Consider the following 21,162-nt stretch of genomic DNA (forward strand, 5'->3'; position numbering starts at 1 on the left):
AGTTTCTGCTGATTCTAATATCCAAACATTGCTCTGTCCTCTTATTAATCCTCCTTGACTTCAATAAAAAATCTTATCATTACCGATTAGATTATTGCTATAACTTCATTTGCTGGTGGCTCTTCCTTCTATCTCTTTACATCACAGCTAAAAATTTTTTGCCTGACATAGAAATGTGAATACGCTACTCACCTGTTGCAGACACATGAAAAGCACCATTCTATTCAGAATATATTAAAGACCAAAATCTTTATGTGACATTTAAGACCCTTCACAATCTGGTCTCTGCTGCTCATCTATATTCATGCTTTGTTCCATGTTAACGGCCTTTTGTTCATGAAACATGTCACACTTCTTCATTCCTCTATTCCTTAGCACATTCAGTTATCTCTGTCTGCAGTTTCTTTTTTCTATTCCTTTATCAGGTGAGGTATTGCCTATCCATCATGACACCACTTAAAGGTTAACTCCTGAGTGAGTTCTTTGTCATCACTGGGCAGAGTTAGGGACTTCTTTAAGCTTTACTTGCACATTGTGAATGCCTCTCTCACAGCATAGGATTACCAGTTCCTTTAGGACCTGGACTGAGTTTGATATTACCAGCTTCAGCCTAGCAAATTGCTTGTCACACAACACTCAATCAGTTATATGAGTTTTGAATAAGTGAATGGCTATGGGTTCATAGTCTACTTTAAATCACTAAACTGTTGCACAATTCTAACTTTTTAACACTTTTAAGAAATGGAATGGACTGCTCAGTCACTTTTAATCTATTACAGGTCCTTACAATATAATACCTGACAAGTGCTAAATTATCAATGATTTTTTGAATGAATTAATGAAGTACTAAACGTGGTTCCAGAACACTGTGAGCAAAAGAAGCCTGTTAGAGTTCTTCTTTTTGTAACTATTTCTGTTGCACAGTTTCTTCTGGACTTGATAACTTTAAAGAAGCTTATACAATTTTTATAAAATTATGTTTTATTGGTTTAATTACTGTTTCTTTAAAAAAATTTTTTAGTATAGTTGATACACAATGTTACATTAGTTTCTGTTTAAATTTCTTTATGTTATGTTAGGGTTTCTACAAGTGCAACTACCATCTGTCACCTTATAATGCTACTACAATGTCACTTACTACAGTCTCTATGCTGTGACTTTTATCCCCATGACTTATTCATTCCATGACTGGAAGCCTATATCTCCCACTCCCCTTTTTACCCATTTCTCCACCCCCCTTCCCTCTGGCAATGATCAGTTTTCTATATTTATAGGTCTGATTCTGCTTTTTATTTGTTATTCATTCATTTTGTTTTTTAGGTTCCATATATGAGCGAAATCATATGGTGTTTTTCTTTTTCAGTCTGGCTACTTCATTAGCATAATGCTCTCTAGGTTCATCCATGTTATTGTAAATGGCAAGTTTCATCCTTTCTTATGGCTAAGTAGTATTCCACGTGTGTGTGTGTGTGTGTGTGTGTGTGTGTGTGTGTGCATGTGTGTATGTGTACCACATCTTCCTTTCACCCTTATCCATTTATGTATCTATGGACATGTTGGTTGCATCCATATCTTGGCTATTGTAAATAATGCTGCTATAAACATAGGGGTACGTAAATCTTTTCGAATTAGTGTTTTCATTTTCTTTGGGCAAATACCCAGTGGTGGAATTGTTGGGTCATAAGGTATTTCTTTTTTTATGTTTATTTTATTTATTTTGAGAGACAGAGTACAAGCAGGGGAGGGACAGACAGGGAGGGAGAGAGAGAATCCAAGCAGGCTCTGTACTGTCAGTGCAGAGCCTGAAGTGGAGCTCGATCTCAAAACCCAAACCATGACCTGAGTTAAAATCAAGAGTCAGCCGCCTAACTGACAGCCACTCAGGCACCTTGGGTCATATGGTATTTATATTTTTAATTTTTTGAGGAAACTATATATTGTTTTCCACATAATTACTCTTTCTTTTAAATAATTGGCTATTGACCTCAGAGAAGTATATTTTCATGTTCAAAGTTGTTCCTATTCAATTCCTGTTCTTTTCAATTTTTATCTTTTGAAGAGTAACAGATTTTAATCCCAACTTGAAGAGAACATAAGTCTTATCACAATGAATATTAAAGTATGTCTTTTGATTTAGAAGTATGTTCTTTACATTGGTGAACTATGCCCAGTACCATCAAAGACTACTACCTAATAGTACTCCTACCCCCCAAAAAAGACAAAGGAGAAATATAGCAATTTTTGTTCCAAAAACTCTTTGTTAAATATGTCATGACACTCTTTGATGTCCTTCCTCATATTATTAACACTTATATATTGTTTGCAATGTTTTCTGATAGCTAACCATCTTCCTCTTAAAGATAAGAGTTTAATTTTGACTCTCAAAAGTTATCAATTTATTAGGACAACTTGGATAGGATTGTGACTATGTTGAAAGGCTGTGTATTATAAATGTATTAGAAGATAAATCAAGGGCAATGGATGACAAGAAGAAAGAAATTTTCATTGTAGGAATCATGGAGGCAATGTTGAAATCCTATGTTTAGAGAATTTCAGCATTTGGAGATAAACAGGTTTTTATAGCTGAAGGTATACTGTGACTACCCAGAGGCCAAAAATATTTTCTATTAATGAAAATTCTCTATATCACCTTCAACCCACCACTCAGATTATGCACATCTTCCTCCTCTACTCTGACCACCATCCCCTAATAGAAGTTCTGCTTTAATACAAAGGCGTATGAGCAAATTTATATATTTTTTATTATCTCATTTTGTATGTTAATAATTTCCTGTATTTTAATAGTAATCATCATGATTATTTTAATGGATGTATGATAATTCATCTAAAGATATACAATTCTTCCTGGATCTTGAAGTGATTTTTTTATGCATGAGAGTGAAGGACCCTCTGTCAAGAGGGATTGCAGAGCGGAAATGTTAATTTTGGTTATTTTCTTTGGATACATTGAGATTTGGTTTCTATCTACCTTAAGCTTGCAGTATTTGTTTTCTCTGCTGGGAAGCATACATTTTCTAGTTGCACTGGATGAAATAACATTTTTCCCTGAAGTCCTTCATGATTTATTTCTATACTTGATTGAAACACTGTATTTAGAACTTTATAAACACACACTGACATTTTGTTTAAAAACAACATGAGCCATTTAAAACATTTTTTAACACATTTAAAGATGTTGTTTCTTGTTCCATCCCTGTGTTTTTGCATATGTGGAAAACTACTTCATATTAGTGTTCTTCCTGCTGTTCAATTTTGAGATGGACATCAAAAAATTTCTAGAAACAAAATTTCATAGATTCTTAAAATTGTGATAGAACTTGTAGGATCATTCACTTTTTCTGACTTAGAAACCAGTCATATGAGAATCTTGTAGTAACAAAGATCAACAAAGGAGTAATTCTCCATAAAAATGTTGGTGTTTCCATTGAAGATATTGGTAAAAGTATATCAACATTTTTACATGAAGTTTTAAGCTTATATTAATTTTGATTGCTGTAATATATCAAATTGACCACACTGATGAAGAAAATCACCAGACTGATGATGTATAATATAAAATCACATAGGAGAGGTGCCTGAGTGGCTCAGTCAGTTAAGCATCTGACTTCAGCTCAGGCCATGATCTCACAGTTTGTGGGTTCAAGCCCCGCACTGGTCTCTGTGCTGACAGCTCAGACCCTGGAGCCTGCTTCAGATTCTGTGACTCTCTCTCTCTCTGCCCCTCCCCCACTTACTATCTCTCAAAAATGAATAAACATTAAAATTTTTTTTTTTAAAAAAAGATCACATAGGAATGACTTTACTTTCAGGAAACTGACAAAACTCTTTTTGTTATAGCTCAAACCAATTTACCCTTGTTTGATCCTCAGGGGGTAATATTCCCAGTTTGTTGATATGTGTTATATATAATAGAACCATGACATTTACTGGTAAAAAATATATCATATATATCACTTTTTTTTGGATCCATTGGTCCTGTCCGTTTGTTACAGAGTAGAGTAGTTAGAATGCCATTCATTGCTTAAGCATTGTGTGTGTGTGTGTGTGTGTGTGTGTATGTGTCTTTATGTGTACATAAAAAACTTGAAAGTAGATGTTAAGGAAGGCAGTAAATCTATAGTTTCTGACATTTAAGGACTTGCAAGTTCATTTGGAGATAAGATACATAGGAATAAGATTACATGGGTACAAACTGCATGGTCTGGTACAATTCACATGAATGCTTGAGGCACTGAGTAAGACAGAGTGGCTTGGAGATCAAGGGAAGGCTCTGTAGAGATAAGTATGGTCCTAGTTTTGAAAAGGATGTTATATACATATAAATGTATAGGAAGCAGGAGCAGAAGAGAGTGAAAAAAGGAAGAAAGAAACAGGAAAGAGGAGATGCTGAGGAAGATATTATGTATCTGCCATGATCTAGACTCTATTTTCCATGCTTTATAGATTTCTCTTTAAGCATGGGACAAATAAGAGGTGAATGTATCTTTTTTTTTTTTTAACAAGTCAGGCTGATTTTTCCCCCCAGTCATTAAAGTATTAGGTGTGTGTGTGTGTGTGTGTGTGTGTGTGTGTGTGTGTGTTTTCCAAGTAGCTTACGGTTGACTTTTCTTCTGCTTTTTGTTTGTTTCTTTTTTATTTTTTTTTTTTAGCATACAAAGTGGGATCACAAGTTTAAAACTCATAGTTTGAAACTCTATGGCTCTCCTTTGGATTTTCGGACTCTCTGCAACTTAAGAGATTCCTTAGATATCTAAATGCTTTCTCTCAATCTTATTGCATAAGCATACTTTTATTTAAATAAATTTTGTAAGATAATCGTGTCATATAATAGAACATCAATAATGGTCTCCCTTTCACTTATGAAGAAATGGAGACACTGGGATGATGTTCTCTAATTTATGCAGTAAAAAAGTGTGAGAGCCTATAAGAATTTTCATTTTAGACTCTCCCAAAATTCTGCTTAAAACATATTTTTGAGAGCTTTATATTTGTGGTTACTGTATCATACTGGAAATACTGAATTATTTATTTTGAGGGAGAGAGTGAGAGAACACGAGCAGGGGAGGAGCGGAGAGAAAGGGATAGAGAGAGAATCCCAAGCAGGCTCTGTGCTGTTAGCATGGAGCCTGCTGAGTGTCTCAAACCATGAACTACGAGATCACGACCTGAGGCAAAATCAAGAGTGTGCACTTAACTCACTGAGCCATGAAGTATGTTGGATTCAAGGTCAGTTAAGCAATATGATTTTCTAACTCCCCCATAATGTTCCTGATTATTGAAGAACATCAAGTGGAGGAGGCACAGACTGCGGTTGTCATTAAAGTGCTAAAACTAGTCAGTGTATTTTAAACAAAGTCATGTAAAATAGAAAAGACATTTTAAAATTGTTTTTAGGAGTAGATAATATTACAAAGAGGTAAAGAGAGCAAAAGCAGACACTTGAGAGTTAAGGAGAGAATGAGTCGATTGTGTAGAACTTGTGAAGTTTACTGAAAAGGTGGATGCTGTACATTCTGCTGGCAGAAAGCATCCTTTCAGGTAATAGTAGAGAATATCTTTGAATATCTTTATGCATTACTTTCCATTGGATATGGGGATCTCTACTGGACTTTCTTTTTGCTATTTTATAAGCTAATGGAGAAGGTGCTTCTCTTATGTCATTATAATATATCTCTACCAAAAGGTGAATCCTATTTACTTCTGTAATCTGCAAGATGCCTAGTAGTTGACTCAAGTTTTCAATAATGAATGGTTTATCCTGAGAATTTGTGTACTTAGATTACAGTTTGTTTACCTTATATATAGTTTTCATTTTGTTATTTAGACAAATTTCATCTAAATATTGTTATTGGTTTTATTTAAAAATTCTTTTTGATGTTTATTTTTGAGAGAGAGAAAGAGAGAGAGAGAGAGACAGAATGCGAGTGGGGGAGGGGCAGATAGAGAGGGAGACCTAGAATCCCAAGCAGGCTCTAGGCTCTGAACTGTCATCACAGATCCCAACACAGGGCTTGAACTCACAAACCATGAGACCATGACCTGAGCCGAAGTTGGACACTTAACCAACTGAGCCACCCAGGGACACCTTGTTATTTGTTTTAAAAGTCTGATCTTCAGTCTAGTACTAACTTACTTAAAAACATTTTTAAAACATTTATTTATTTTTGAGAGAAAGAGACAGTGTGTGCGTGTGCAAAGAGAGGGACAGAAAGAGAGGGGGACAGAGGATCTGAAGCGGGGCTCAGACTAATGAACTGTGAGATTGTGACCTGAGCCAAAGTGGGACACTTAACCGACTGGGCCACCCAGGGACCCAGTAACTTACTTTTATATTAGCTTCAAAAAATGAATCTTCAGTTCTAAACGTTAAGTTATAATTCCAGTGGTGTTTCTATGTGTATACTCTCTGCCATTATTACTAAGGAAATCTGACGAATCTTGCTTTCTTGATATTCCAAAACAAAAGTTTTGAAAAACTCTCCAAATGTTTATACAAAAAAAATTATGATTTTTGGTACCGGAAAAATTTTCAATGCTTCTGAAGGATTTCTACATACATTATTTCAGAAATGGAAATAGTAACTTATTGATGTTTTCACAGAAAAATGTCATGAAGGTCAGACATTGATCTGCTTTCTCTTTCCTGCACTTGTACTGGAATAAAAACGTTTATTTAAAAGCTATCAATACTCACTGTTACTGTTGTTTCCTGTGTAATGTCATATATTTGCCTAAAAAGAAAACCTATTTACTTTTGAGGGTCCTTAAAAGGATAGCTAAATCTTTTCTATTTAACTCATATTTTTTATCTAAAATATTAGCATAATAAAATACAAAGAAAAAATTTTAATTTTTTTCCTTATAGGTAATACTTATTATGAAAGTTACAGACCTGATATAGGGATACTTGCTTTAATAAATACAGGAGTTAAAGGTATTAAGTAAGACCTGCTACCAAAATCTTAATCACAACGCTGGTCACAGTGACTTGTTTATTGATTAGTTCAAGGGATATTGGCTGACTTTTGACCATTGTAGTAATTTTCCATAAGAATCATGTTTGATTTTTCAGTTAAATGTCTGTATAGGCTGCATATCTTGTGATTTTATCACAGATGGATTCCTGGCTGATTACTTCATTTTCTTGACATAATAGGTGCTGCTTAGATATTACACTTTTCTGTAGCCTCCTTGTGGGTCCTTGGAGACAGGGGTGGTAAAGAAAATTTCTCACCTTGGAGTTCTTTCTCTTCATGGGTAGTGTAATTCTATCTCTTCAAGTAATGGCTTCACTGAAAGTGACAGGTTTCTTCTTTGTTCCTTGCTACTTATGTCTTTTCAAATTTCTAGGAAGTGTAATTTCTAAAGCATGGTCACTGACTAGGTCACTATTGTTCCTGAAGTGGAAAGTACTTTAGTGAAGCAGAAAGTTAGGCTTTTCTTGTATTTCCTACCTCTTAATTAATTTTGTCTTAAAAAGCATTTAGCAAATACCAGTTATGTGCCATATGTAGGTCCAGGTCCTCAAAATTCAGTGATGAGCAACATCATCTTAGTTTCTAGGTCATATTCCTAGTTCAGCAGAAGACACAGAAGCTGGAGGCCAATGATTCAACCCCTCATGATAACTAACTCATCTTCACACTGATCGTCACCCTCTTAAAAAATTAGGTGTTGTTGGTGTATATTTGCTTAATTAATAAATATTGAATTATGTAAAATTTTTAGGAAGTTGGTCAGATGAAAGATAAAGTCAAAGAGATTATTTTTTTAAAGAATAACCTGCTAATAATATACTCAACTTTTATCTGTGATGCAGTTTTGGTGCCTAGATATGCAAAATCTTCTCCTTTGATTACTCAGTTCATTAATTAAAAAATCAAAACCATAAATGGTTATGACTAAAAGATACCTCTATTTTAAAAAATCAAATCACAACAATGGACAGAGAGAATGGTATAGTTGATACACACACACACACACACACACACACACACACACATATATACATATATATATACATATATCTCCACTGTGAGTGGGATATGATTATGTAATATATTGAAAATTGTTATTTATGATATTTTGAGGATGCACACCAATTCAAACTAGAGGTCCTGAACTGGTTAATGTTGGAGGTTAAATGTCAATTCCATACTTCTTTCCTGCTTCATTATTTCCTGTTTGCTATTCTTTGTAGATTTGTGTTTAAATATATTTCACACTTTTCTGAAGAAGAGTATATGCAGTGCCTGGGTGCCTCAGTTGGTTAAGCATCAGACTTTGGCTTAGGTCATGATCTCACAGTTTGTGAGTTCAAGCCCTGCATCAGGCTCTCTACTGTCAGGGCAGAGCCTGCTTCAGATCCTATGTCCCTCTCTTTGCGCCCCTCCCCCCTTTCTCTCTCTCTGTCTCTCCAAAATGAACACAAAAAATTATATAAAAAAGAATATAATCTATGAGTTTATGTGTCAGCTTGACTGAGTCACAGAGTGCCCAGATATTTGATAAAATATTATTCTAGGTATGTCTGTGAGGATGATTCTGCATCAGATTAACATTTGGAATGGTAGATTGCCCACTCCTAAATAAGACAAAAAGGCTGTTAGAATTTACACTCTCTGCCTGTCTTTCAGCTGTACATCAGTCTTCACCTTTGGATTTAGGCTCACACTGGAAATTACACCATTGATCCTCCTGGTTCTTAGGCCTTCAGATTCAGACTGGAACTTTATCATTGATTTTTTAAGTTTCCAGCTTGCCAACTACAATTCCTGGGATTTCTCAGCCTCCATACCCACATGAGCCAACTCTTTTTAGTAATATATATTATTAAAATATATATTATTGTATTATTATTATAGATTATAAATTTATATTTTATATACTTAAAAATAAATATGCTTTAATTTATAAAAAAACTAAAATATAAATTTATAATATATATTTTAAATATATAATATGTAATATATATTGAATATATAATCTATGATTTTATATATATGTTTTTCCCTGTTAGCTCTGTTTCTCTTGAGAACCTAGACTAAAACATAATCATTGCCTTTAGAATATGTTCCTAAGCAGTTTAGTCAGAGTACAATTGGGTAAATCTGAATCCAAACCTTTCGTTCTCCCTACATTCATCTACACATCTTTTTTCTCCAGGTTTCCCTCATATAAAATACTCAAATGTCAAGAGAAGCATTAAAGACCTACAACATCGTCATAGGAAGTCCAGATCCCTCATCTAGTTTCAAATGCTCACTGGAACATTGCTGTTAACATTGGGAATATATACAACTAAACATACTTTCACCTTTTTCCCCTCTATCTAAATTTCTTGTTTAAGATGGATATATAAACATCTTGAGAAGATACGATATGGCAATACTCATTCTCTATGGATTTTATATTTCCAAAGTTGCTTACTTACTACAATTTATTTATACCGCCAAATCAATATTCAAGGCACTTTCTTGGTCATTCACAGACATGCATGGAAATGCAGACAGTGGCAAATAATTTGAGTCATGCAATGCACATGTTCACTGCTGAGGTTGAACAAACAGACTCTCTGCCTTCTTGTTTCTGCTCTTTTATTACAAACAAATGTTCTTTTGTGATCTATTTTGTGCCATATTTTTTGCATTTTATGCTTTTCTTTGATTTTACTATATAAAATGGCCCCGAAGCATAGTTATGAAGTGCTCTCTGGTGTCTCCAGGTGCAAGAAGGCTGTGATGTGCTTTATGGGGAACGTAAGTGTGTTACCTAAGTTTCATTCAGGCGCATGAGTTACAAGGCTATTCACTGTGAGCTCAGTGTTAATCAATAATATATATTAAATCAGGTGTTTTAAACAGAAACACATAAAACAAGGTTATGTCCTGATTGGGTGGTGAAAATGTGACCAGAGGCTCACAGGAACCTAATTGTGTATTTCCCCTAAAAGCAATGGTTCAGAGTTCATGAATTCAGTGTTCATGACAATTGTATAGAACATAATTACCATGAATAATGAAAATTCACTGTATGTGGTCAAGAATAATAAGAAAAAATTAGTAAATTTTTCCCCAGGTTCTCATTGCAATCCTTAGGCTTGTTATCTTGGATTTAACGTCTAGGCTACAGTTTCTCTATTTGTTTAATAAAAATGATAATTCCTTGAACTACTCTCTGAAAAGTGTAATTTTAAAGATTAAATGAAGTAATATGTGTAAGAGTGCTTTGTAAACGGAGATGCTATAACAGGAGCAGTAAGCACAATTTATTTAAGAATTGGAAACTATGATAAGGATTTCATAATTACTACTGTTTACAAATGTTTAATAAGAGTATTCAATTCTTGATTTAGTAAGACCAGGAATTGCATTGTTCAGCTGTTGAAACAGTTTACATCTGAAATTCAAATTTCATTTAACTAGAAGCATTGTCTCTTCTCTATGTTTTTCAACTTATTAAAATACATTACATTGTATAGGAGTAAAACTAAATATTAAAGAATATTGTGGGCTTGCATGTATTTGTATCTTTTGTTTTCTCTGCACCATCTCTGCTTAATTTACTAACACATAAATCTTTCCTATTCTCAGTGCTGCAAAGCCAATTTAGCAGAGGAAGAATGAAGCTGAATTCTGTTCTGCCTCATGCATCACTAACAAAATTGCTAGGCCAGTTAAGTTTTGATTGCAGAATATTTATTTTTGGTGACAGATGTTGCTGATGTAAGAACCTAGGCGATCACAGCTTGAATTAGTCCTGGGTTGAGGTTGGAAAAAAACTGAAATGGAAAGTTTTACCAGAAGAAAATAACGCCACATCAAGACGGCATTTTTAGCATTACATTTCTGATAGTATTTGTGTGGTGACTAGGATGAGCCTACATATGCAAGTAGACAATGATTTTTAGTCAGAAGATGGACACAAACTTTTATGAAATCACATTCTTAAAATTCTTAAAAGTGAGGCTATGGAACCCAGGAGAAGTAGATTTGCTAGTTTCTAAGCACCTGTTTGGCTCAAAGCAGGGTCTAGAGTGGAAACTAGTGACTAGAAATCATGTGGTTTCTGAGTGGAAGGGACAGCTTTATGTGCCCTTATACTTATATCTATCAAAACACTCAGCGTATCCTATTATAATAATTGTTTTCCTTATCTTTGTGTCCCAGTCATCCACAGGTGACCGTAAGCATGTTTGTATGTAATAGATTTTCAGTAAGTGTCAGATGAAAAAAATTCTGCATAAGATAGAATTCCCCATATCTCCACTTGAATGCCCTCACGTGAGAGGAGAACAGACATTGGGATACTTGTCACTTCGGCAAGATCCTTCACAGTTCTATACACAGAGGTTTCGTGGCCTCCAAATGAATCACTGAGAAAGATGCGTCAGAGGGAGGTCTCTGAGAAGAGCTTGACACTATGTGTTTTGCTACAATCCCACCTTCTCTCTTGAAAAAATAGCGTTGTCCAAACCCATAGGATGTGCAATTCTAACAGTAAATGGTGATGTAAACTCTAGACTCTGGGTGATTATGACGTGTTAATATAGATCCATCAATTGAATAAATATATTACTTTGGTGAGGCTGTGAAAAAAGGGGAAAGTTGCCTATATAGGGGTTTATGGGAAATAGGTGTATTTTTCACTCAGTATTGCTATGAACCTAAAACTGCTCTAAAAAATAAAGCTTATTAAAAAATAGCAAAAGGTTGTTGACCAAAATGGATCTTCAATTCTTAGTCTGCAGTTCTTGACATATGAAAAGGTCACTAGAAATCCTGTTTCTGATTCATTCCAAGGGTGAATCAAAGGATGGACTCCTGCAAAGCAAATTAGTGGAGGAGAAAACTCAGTAAGTTTGATTGATTGTTTTATCTGTCCCAACAGTACGTTAGCTTTTAAGCACTCTAAGGAAGATTCAGTTTAATATGAATTGCTCATGTTTAAATATCTATATAAATCCAATCCTTATTTTGAGATATATTAGAAGAAAGCATGATTAAAATACCCTGTGAACCATACTTTAATTTTATCAAGTATATTTTGGATAGTTATATACTTGTGCCTTTCATGATTCTATGGCAAGACAGTCATACTTTTATTGCTTTCTCTTGGGAGAGGGCATTCACCTATTTGTTTCTGAAAATCCAAGTAAATGATTAGTGAGTCATGAACCAAAAAGCATGAGTTGTTTCTCTTCCAAAGACAATTTTCTGCTGTGCATAGTGTTTTTCAATAAATACTTCCCCTTGCTGGGATATGGGACAATTTTCTTACAAATGTTGCTTGGAAGTGGACTTTTAAACATAGGGAATAAACACACACACACACACACACACACACACACACACACAGACTCCTAAGTGCCAATAATAGTCATAATGATGAAACCTGACTTTCAGGTTAAACAGTTAGAGAAGTGATGGCTGTCATGCTCCTTGGTGATTGCTCAGGCTCTAGGTCATTTCAGGCAGGCAAAATCTCTGATCTGATACAACACTTCTTGCCTAATGAATGGCTAAGTCCCAAATGTCTGACAACTCTACATCTTTCTCATTTCCTTCAGACTGTGAGAGAGGAATAATGTGTAATTTAGTAATGTGAAAAGCTGACACATAGCTGTCAGATGTTTCATCTCAGCCTCCTTTCCATAGGAAGCACAATGTTGAGTTGGTTCTAACTTCCCCATGAGATTATTGATTTTATGTTGCCAGAGAGACTGGTGACCTCAGCTCAGTAAGGCAGACTTTTCCCGTGCAGGCAGAATGGCAACTCCTAATATTCAGGTATAATTACTGTGGGACCAAATGTCTTATACACATTTCTTGTTCTCTACTGTGAGACACTACTGATACAAATCCAAAGTCAAGACTCATTTATTGGGGCCTGATTAAGAGCTAGGATTTAAATTCACAATTAATCCCAGGTTCATATGCTTGTGGTTCCCTGATAATTTTTGTAATGTCAATACAGGTCACTGTGTACTGGAGAAACCGAACCTAGTTATGAAAGGTGCAGCTGATAGCACCTTTAATTGAATTGAACTAATATGGCCAGGTATCTTAGAAGCAGAGCATTGACAAAGTGTAGTTTGCATACTTTAAATCAATGAACAAGCCAATAACAAATATTATATTACAGTAATGTGTATAATTTATTTTGTTATTTTCAATTACAAAAAATCTCCTGTTCACTGTACAAAATAAACCACCTTTGCTGGCTTTGTGTGTGTGTGTGTGTGTGTGTGTGTGTGTGTGTTTGTGTGTGTGTGTGTGTGTGTGTGCACATGCAGCCTATTAGCCTATTTAGCTCCTCTTGTCTAGCCATTCACTTGTAAAAGCTGCTAATTCATCAACAGAAAGTGGATACAATCTACATACCAAATGAGTTAGAGGCAGGGAAACAGTGGATTGCCCACATCAAGTAACTTATGAATAATGTTTTACATAGCTTTGTTCTTTAATGGGTTGTATAAGTTCATTCTTTATTGTATTGACACTTGAGAAAGAAATTAAGAAGAAGTGAATGGTTGTGAAATATTTGGTATAAATAGCAACAGCAAGACAGGAGTATTTAAAAAGTAATGTCACATCAATGCCAGGTAGTTGAGGTGCAAACTTCTGTATCATCTGGTTGCTATCTAAAGAATAGAAATGTCAAACATTTGGCATTTCTTTTCTGGATTTCGATTCCATCTTTTCTCCCTCTCTCTAAGAGAGTGGTTTTAAGTAGAAGTACTTGCTTCAGCTAAGTGGAAATTCAAAAAACCCAGAAATAAATAATTTAAAACTGGTATTCAGATGCAGAATATATGGAATTAACTATGAACCCTGTTGGGAAAATATAATTACAAGCAAAACCTCTTCCCAATCCAGAAAAACTCTCCACAAAGGTAGAAGAGAAAGAAACAATTTTTATTCCTGACAAAGTATTAAACCAGACTGCAATGTGCATCACAGGCAATCAGCAAAGAGGTTACAGACCCAAAGAAACTTCACATTTTTTTTTATAGTTAAGTAGATACAAGCCATTGTGTATGCATTATTGAGACAAACGATAACTAGTCCTCAAGTAAGAGAAGTTGACAGTACTATTTGTCATACATAGTTCATCCTAGGTTCATCTTGTAATTGGGGTGACCACGGGTGTTAGCTAATTGGCTTTATTCAAATGAAAAAGAAATCTCTCATATCTTTATGACAAAAGGAAGTTTTGGAGCTTGGAGCAAGATGCCCATTGAGTTAGGCTTCTACATCTACAGTAAGGGGAGGAGGCTATCTCTCTGCATCTTTAGATTTCGAAGAGATGGTTCCCAGGTTCTTGAGAAATGCATTCCTCTTTCTTAAAACTGGCAAGAGTCTTATTAGCTTTTTTTTCTAAAGGTTTATTTATTTTTACGAGAGAGAGAGAGAGAGCAGGGGAGTGACAGAGAGAGAGGGATACAGAGGCTCTGAAGCAAGCTCTGTGCTGTCAATGCAGAGCTCGAGGAGGGGCTTGAACTCACAAACTGGGAGATCATGACCTGAGTCAAAGTTGGATGCTTGACCGACTGAGCCACCCAGGCACCTAGAGTCTTATTTAGCTTTTAAAGAGATTTATATACATTTCAAAAAGACACAGAAATAAATTCCAAGTTTTCTAAGGTAAATGCTTTAAGAAAAGGAGGGGGTGAGGGGAGAGTCTCTTCCTTTATTTTCATCAGGGAGAGTTAAGCCTTTTACTTTTTAGTTAGTATTTGCCCTTGTGAACATATATTACTATAAAAGTAATATCACACTTTTCTAATGATCTCCATTACCTTTTCTACCTTTTGTTGGGTAAGTTGCAGCCATCTAAATATCCACTAAGTTTATAGTATAACATAATGGGTGGCCATCATTTTGTATCAACGTCTTGTTATGAGGCACACAATTGAAAGATACTTGTAGGGAGGAAAACTTGTCCCTTTTCCCTCCTAGATTCTTCGGCTGGTCTAATAATTAAATTGATATAAAACAAATTAACAGGGGAAAAACAAATTTAATTTTGTATGTACAGGGCCCCCAAAGATATAAAGCTCAGAGAAGTGACCAAAGCAGGCAACTTTAATCTTGACAAGAAACAATAAATTTGTGAAGGATGGGTGAGACAAAGAGGTTTGGGCTTGGCGTAGTAAATTAGTGAAGAAGTAACAAGGTTTGTTTATAGTGCCTTCTCAGCCCTAAATTCCCTGTCTCTGGTTTTGAGAAGGCCTTCTACTCTCCTGGTATAGGAACAGTACCTTTCACATGGGAGATTTATTTTCTGCCTTGCAGGGGTAGTGCAAAGGAAGGTTAGAGTGTCCTTACTCTGACTGTTTCTTGGGCTACTCTAATTCATTAAATAATCAGATTGCCAAAGTGGCACACTCTGGGGTGGCACACTCTTCCCCCTCCGTACAGATCAAATGTCCAGTGTTTAATATACATAGCTTTAATTGTTTTAAGTCTTGAGGACAAACCCATCCTTTGGGCTATTTCTTTTTTTCCACTAGGTCCAAATCAATAGTTATACTATTGTAATAGTTAATTACATCTGTATGCAGTTACCTTTGTTTATCTATCCATAAACAAAGTAGAGAGAACTTGTCATTCTAAACTTGATAGAGTAATATTAGACCTTTTTGCAGTCAGTATTTGTAAATGCGAGATTTCTGTTTTTCTGTTAATTGGAGTTTTTTTTTCTTTTCTATGTTATCTTTCCAATCAGACTAGTTAACAACATATTTTTTGCTTGAAATTTAGGGCTTAGGTACCTGTTTGCATATTAATTACTTTTACTTTGATATTGTCAAAAGTTACTAATGAATTTGGTCTCAGTGTTACTCTATCAATAACAATTAGATTATTGGACTTTAAGTTCAGATCCTGCTTATACTGGGAGTACGATTTACAGCTGATTGGAAATGAGACTGTGGGGAATAATTACTGGGTGTACAGAAAGAAAGAGAAATTCAATAGATAACATGTTTGTTATCTAGTGAAATGTGATTCTTTAATTGAAATAACCTACTTAGTCAATGGGTTACCTTGAAGAAGCTATTAATTGCTATCAGTCCCAGGTGTATTATCTGTAAAATGGGAATCATAATTCCCGTATTGTGAAATTATAATGAGGATAAATTGAGAAGATGTATATAGGGACTAAAAACAGATTGTAGCACAAGATGAATGGTAACTAAAGAGGCTACCAGCATAGGGTTATGCCTTCTACCTAGGATTTTGAGCATTCCCATTAATGCGAGGACCATGCTCCATCAGTTTTCCTTCTTTTGCTCATACCAACATGTTTCCCAATAGTATCTTTCCTTTAGTCTTCAGGTATATTTACGTCCACTCTGTCAAAAACAAATTATACATGTATATATATGTATATACATATATATACAGCAACTTAACCTGACCTATTTAAAAGAAATGTTTCCCAATAGTATCTTTCTTTAGTCTTCAAGTATATTTACATCCTTTGTGTCAAAAACAAATTATACACACACACACACACACACACACACACACATACAGCAACTTAACCTGACTTATTTAAAAAGTTAACATTAGTAAAGTATGATTTTTGCATAATTAAATGTACTCATTTTAAATAATACTTAGTTTTTGTGAAAAACATATATGTATATATATATATTTAACATCACCACCACATTCAAGACTTACCACAAGTAGTCTTTTATGCCTTTCTTCAGTCAATAACCATCTCAACTCCTGCCAGAGGAAACACCAATATCTCCTTTCTGAATTTGTAGAACTGCATTTTTAGGATTTTCATATAAATGGAATCCCATAATATATACTGTTTTGTGTCTGCCATCTTTTTTTTACTATACTAATTTTGAGTTTTATGCATGCTGTTGTATCCTCCTTTTATTACCAACTACTATTCCATTATATTGTTATATCATAATTTGCTTATCCATTTAATTGTCTTTGGATATTTGGGTGTATTTGGATGTTTTCAGGTTGGGCTATTATAAAAAACCTGCTACCAGTGTTTGTGTGGACTTATGTTTTATTTCTCTTTGGTAAATATTTATTTTTTTTTAATGTTTATTCATTTTTGAAAGACAGAGACAGAGCATAAGCAGGGGTGGGGCAGAGAGAGAGAGGGACACAGAATCTGAAGCAGGCTCCAGGTCCTGAACTGTCAGCACAGAACCTGATATGGGGCTCTAACCCACAAACCATGAGATCATGACCTGAGCCGAAGTTGGACGCTTAACCGACTGAGCCACCCAGGTGCCCCTCTCTTTGGTAAATATTTAGGAATAGATTGTTAGATCATAAGATTGTATATATTCAACTTTATAAGAAACTGTTGAAATATTTCCCAAAGTTGTTGTAATATTTATGTTCCCATCAGCATATGAAAGCTCCAATTTCCACCATCACTTGGTATTGTCAATCTTGTAAACTTCAGTCATTCTAATTGATGTGGACTAAAAATACTTTGTGGTTTTAATGTGAACCCCACCCCCCACCTTTTTTGGTTGTTTTTCTGAGACTTGGAATTTGTTGCTTCATTTTTTCTGAGGAATAAACCCCTCGTCTCTTACCTAGTTTGGGTGTAAGTTGTCTCTGGAGAAAGACAGAGGGGATCTGGGTAACCTAACTTCTTTTAAAGACTTTGAGCTGAGGGCTACCCCAATTCATCCTGCCCCTCTGTGGTTTCTGTGCCTCAAATTCTGAGACTTTTAGGGAGATTTCTGCAGCCCAGACAGCTTTCTTCAACTGGTCATCCTCCTCAACAAGAACTTAGTCTCAGCTTTCTCTGTGCTATGTCAGTTACCCCTTATCCGTCTGCTTTCTCTTGTCTAAAACTTTGTTGACAGCTCTCAGCTGTGGCTATCTTCTCTCTAGTTCTGTTTGTTCTTATGGGTTTATTACTTTAAAAAAAAGTTCTTTAATTCATTTAGAGGAAGGAGAAAAAAGCACATTGAGTTTTGCTCCTCATTTATATCCCTTAACTTTTCATCCTTCTCACTTCTGGCTTCACTATTCCACACAGAAGTTGTCAATCACAATGCTCATAATCTCTTTATGCTTAGTTTTAGTTGATTTCACTTGTCTCAACCAAACCTCATTTCCTTCACCAAAACTCCTTTTGTCCTTCGTATCTGTGTCTCAACTTGGTATGTTTCCCTCAAACTTCTCTTTCATTCCATTTTTTGTCTTACTCACTGGTTCCCCTTTCTCCAACCCTTAAATTATATGAACAAGCCTGTATTGGGGAGATGTCAGCATATTTATATTTCCAGTGGCTCTATGATACAAGTTATTTCAGTAAAACTCCATGAGGATTTGGCATCACTACTCCTCAATAGCAGCCTAATTCTCTAAGGGAAGAGAGTTATTGCTCTATATGCATTGTTGCCTGAGCTCTGCAAGATAAAATGTAGAAGGGAGCTTCATGATAATTCTCTCTAAGGTTCTCTGGTTTCTTTGATTCCAAGAAACTGTCTCATATATATAATGTGTTGACAGTGAGAAAATTGACCATTTCAAGCAAAATCTAAACCTGGGGATAAAAAAAAAAGACAAAATGAGTCCTTTTTCATTTCCTTTCAGAAAAGCACAATTTAAAAACTCTCCTGGCTGGAAAGAGAAGATCCTGGTCATGAAAATCTCACAAGATTCTGTGTAATTTTGCTGTGAACCTAAAACTGCTCTAAAAAATAAGTTTATTAAAAAACAAAGAATCTCACAAGGATGGTACTAAAACTGGAAAATATGCTTTAGGGAATAATCAAGCAATTAAATTCTCAACTTTAAAAATGTCTAGGGTGTCATAGAAAAAAATTGATGATTATCCAGTTTTGGGTCTGAATTGCTCAGCAATGCATTTGTATGATTTGATAATTTCAGAGAAATTATTTTTATTATTACTTGTTTTAGTTTTTAACTAAAACCAGTCCTTTTTTATTGATGTGCCAGTAAGACATTGACTTCTAAGATGCCAGTTAATTTGTATTTATAGTAAACTTCTCTGACAGATACTAAGGTCAAATGTTCTTGATGGTTAACATTTCTTACCATAGCTGTCAAATGACCAGGTCATATCAAGCTTCCTTGTATTTAGGAAGAACAAATTGTTCTACAGAAAATGAAGGGAGCTTAGAATACTTGGCAGACTGGGGATGGTATGTGGAACCTTTCACCTTCAGGTAACTGAGGCGAATCTTAGGTGGTGGTGTGTAAAGCTTATTGGAAACCAAATGATGATCTCTGACTTACGTTCTTTCTAAAAGGAGGGTTAATGAACTATACTAAGATTATTTTATAATAATATGCATATTTAGCATGAAAGTCCTGGTTATTGGAATTAATGTTTTCTATATGATATAGGAGTACTCTGTGCTATTAGCACAGAGCCCAACGGGGACTTGATCCCACCAACTGTGAGATCATGACATGAGTGGATATCAAGAGTCAGACCCTTAACTGACTGAGCCACCCAGGTGCCCCAGGAGTGTTTCAGTTTTTATGTAGCTGCATTTCTATATAGGGCATTCTTTTCTACAAAATATGAAACTTAATAATTAAAGAGAATAATTTTATACTTTGTCTAGCAGAACTGATTTTCTTTTTTTTAATTTTTCAATGTTTATTTATTTTTGAGAGACAGAAAGAGACAGAGTGTGAGTAGGGGCAGGGCAGAGAGAGAGAGAGGGAGACACAGAATTCAAAGCAGGCTCCGGGCTCTGAGCCGTCAGCACAGGCCTGACGTGCAGCTTGAACCCATGAACCGTGAGATCATGACCTGGGCCAAAGTGGGCCGCCCAACCGACTGAGCCACCCAGGTACCCCACGAACTGATTTTCTTGATCAGGGATCACTTCCTGTGAGGACTTCCCTTCATGTTGTGGTTTTTCTACTTCTTACTACCTGCAGGGAGATTAAGAATGGTGTCATGTTTGAAGAAAATGATCTCATTTCATCTCTAAAATATTTTCTTATACCTATGTATACATTTTTTGACATATGAATAAATAAATGAAGTGTTTTACATAAATTAATCTTTCAATTAACTTCATAAATATTCCTGTTTTCCTAAGCACAGAATATTAGGCATAGCTGTGGTAGCAAACTATATCTTATTACTATTTATTTTAATTTTATTTTTATTTTTTATAACAAATGAATCTAAGCTTAGTGAATAATAATGATGAATAAACATTTGTTGGGGTAGAAATCCCCATGGGTACCGAATGTGTCTAGAAATACTGTCAGATAGATTGAAGCTTGATCTTATTAGAATACGTATTATCTAAGGGTAAATCAGAGGTGGAAGTGATGTGTTGTGGGGAAAAGGAGAGGGTGTGAAAATCTTACCCAGACTTCACTTCTCATTACCATCTTGCATCCCCTTTGCATCAATCTTTTTTATTAGCCTATATTTCAGTTTCTTATCACCTTCTTCTTAAGATAAATTGCCTCATCCTTATCCTTGTGTCCTCTCTAACACTTTTTAAAAAAAATCTTTTATTTATTTGTTTTCAGGGACAGATTATGAGTGGAGGAGGGACAGAGAGAGACACACACACACAGAATCTGAGGCAGGCTGCAGGCTCTGAGCCATCAGCACAGAGCTTCACGTGGGGCTCAAACCCACGAACCGTGAGATCGTGACCTGAGCCTAAGTCAGACACTCAACCAACTGAGCCACCCAGGTGCTCCATCTCTAAAACTCTTCTAATTGGCCCTTCTGTCTCAAGATACAGGAGCTGCTAACACATGTCTTTGGCCTTGATAGCCAATTAAGGCTATTAAACATGCTCAGTGTTCCTGCTTAGAGCCTTCTTTAATCTCTCTCTCTTTTCTGTTTCTTTTTACTTCTTTCTGTAGCATTTGACAGTGTTTACTACTCTACTTTTAGTCTGTAGTATACTACAGTTCTATTCTTTCCTGCTGCTCTACTTACTTCATTAACTTCTATCAACTTAGGCTTTTTTTTTTCCTACACACCCTTTAAGTGTAAATATTGAAAGTGTTCATGGTTCTCTTTCTTCCTTTATTATTTTATCTTATCAAATTAAATTAAAATTTCTGAAGCCTACACTATGTTAAGTACTGTGTTATAAGAAACAGAAGATCTGGTCTTGCCTTCAAA

The sequence above is a fragment of the Puma concolor genome, chromosome B1 (genome assembly GCF_028749965.1).
Source record: "Puma concolor isolate L17-30 chromosome B1, mPumCon1.1.hap2, whole genome shotgun sequence".
NCBI lineage: Eukaryota > Metazoa > Chordata > Mammalia > Carnivora > Felidae > Puma > Puma concolor.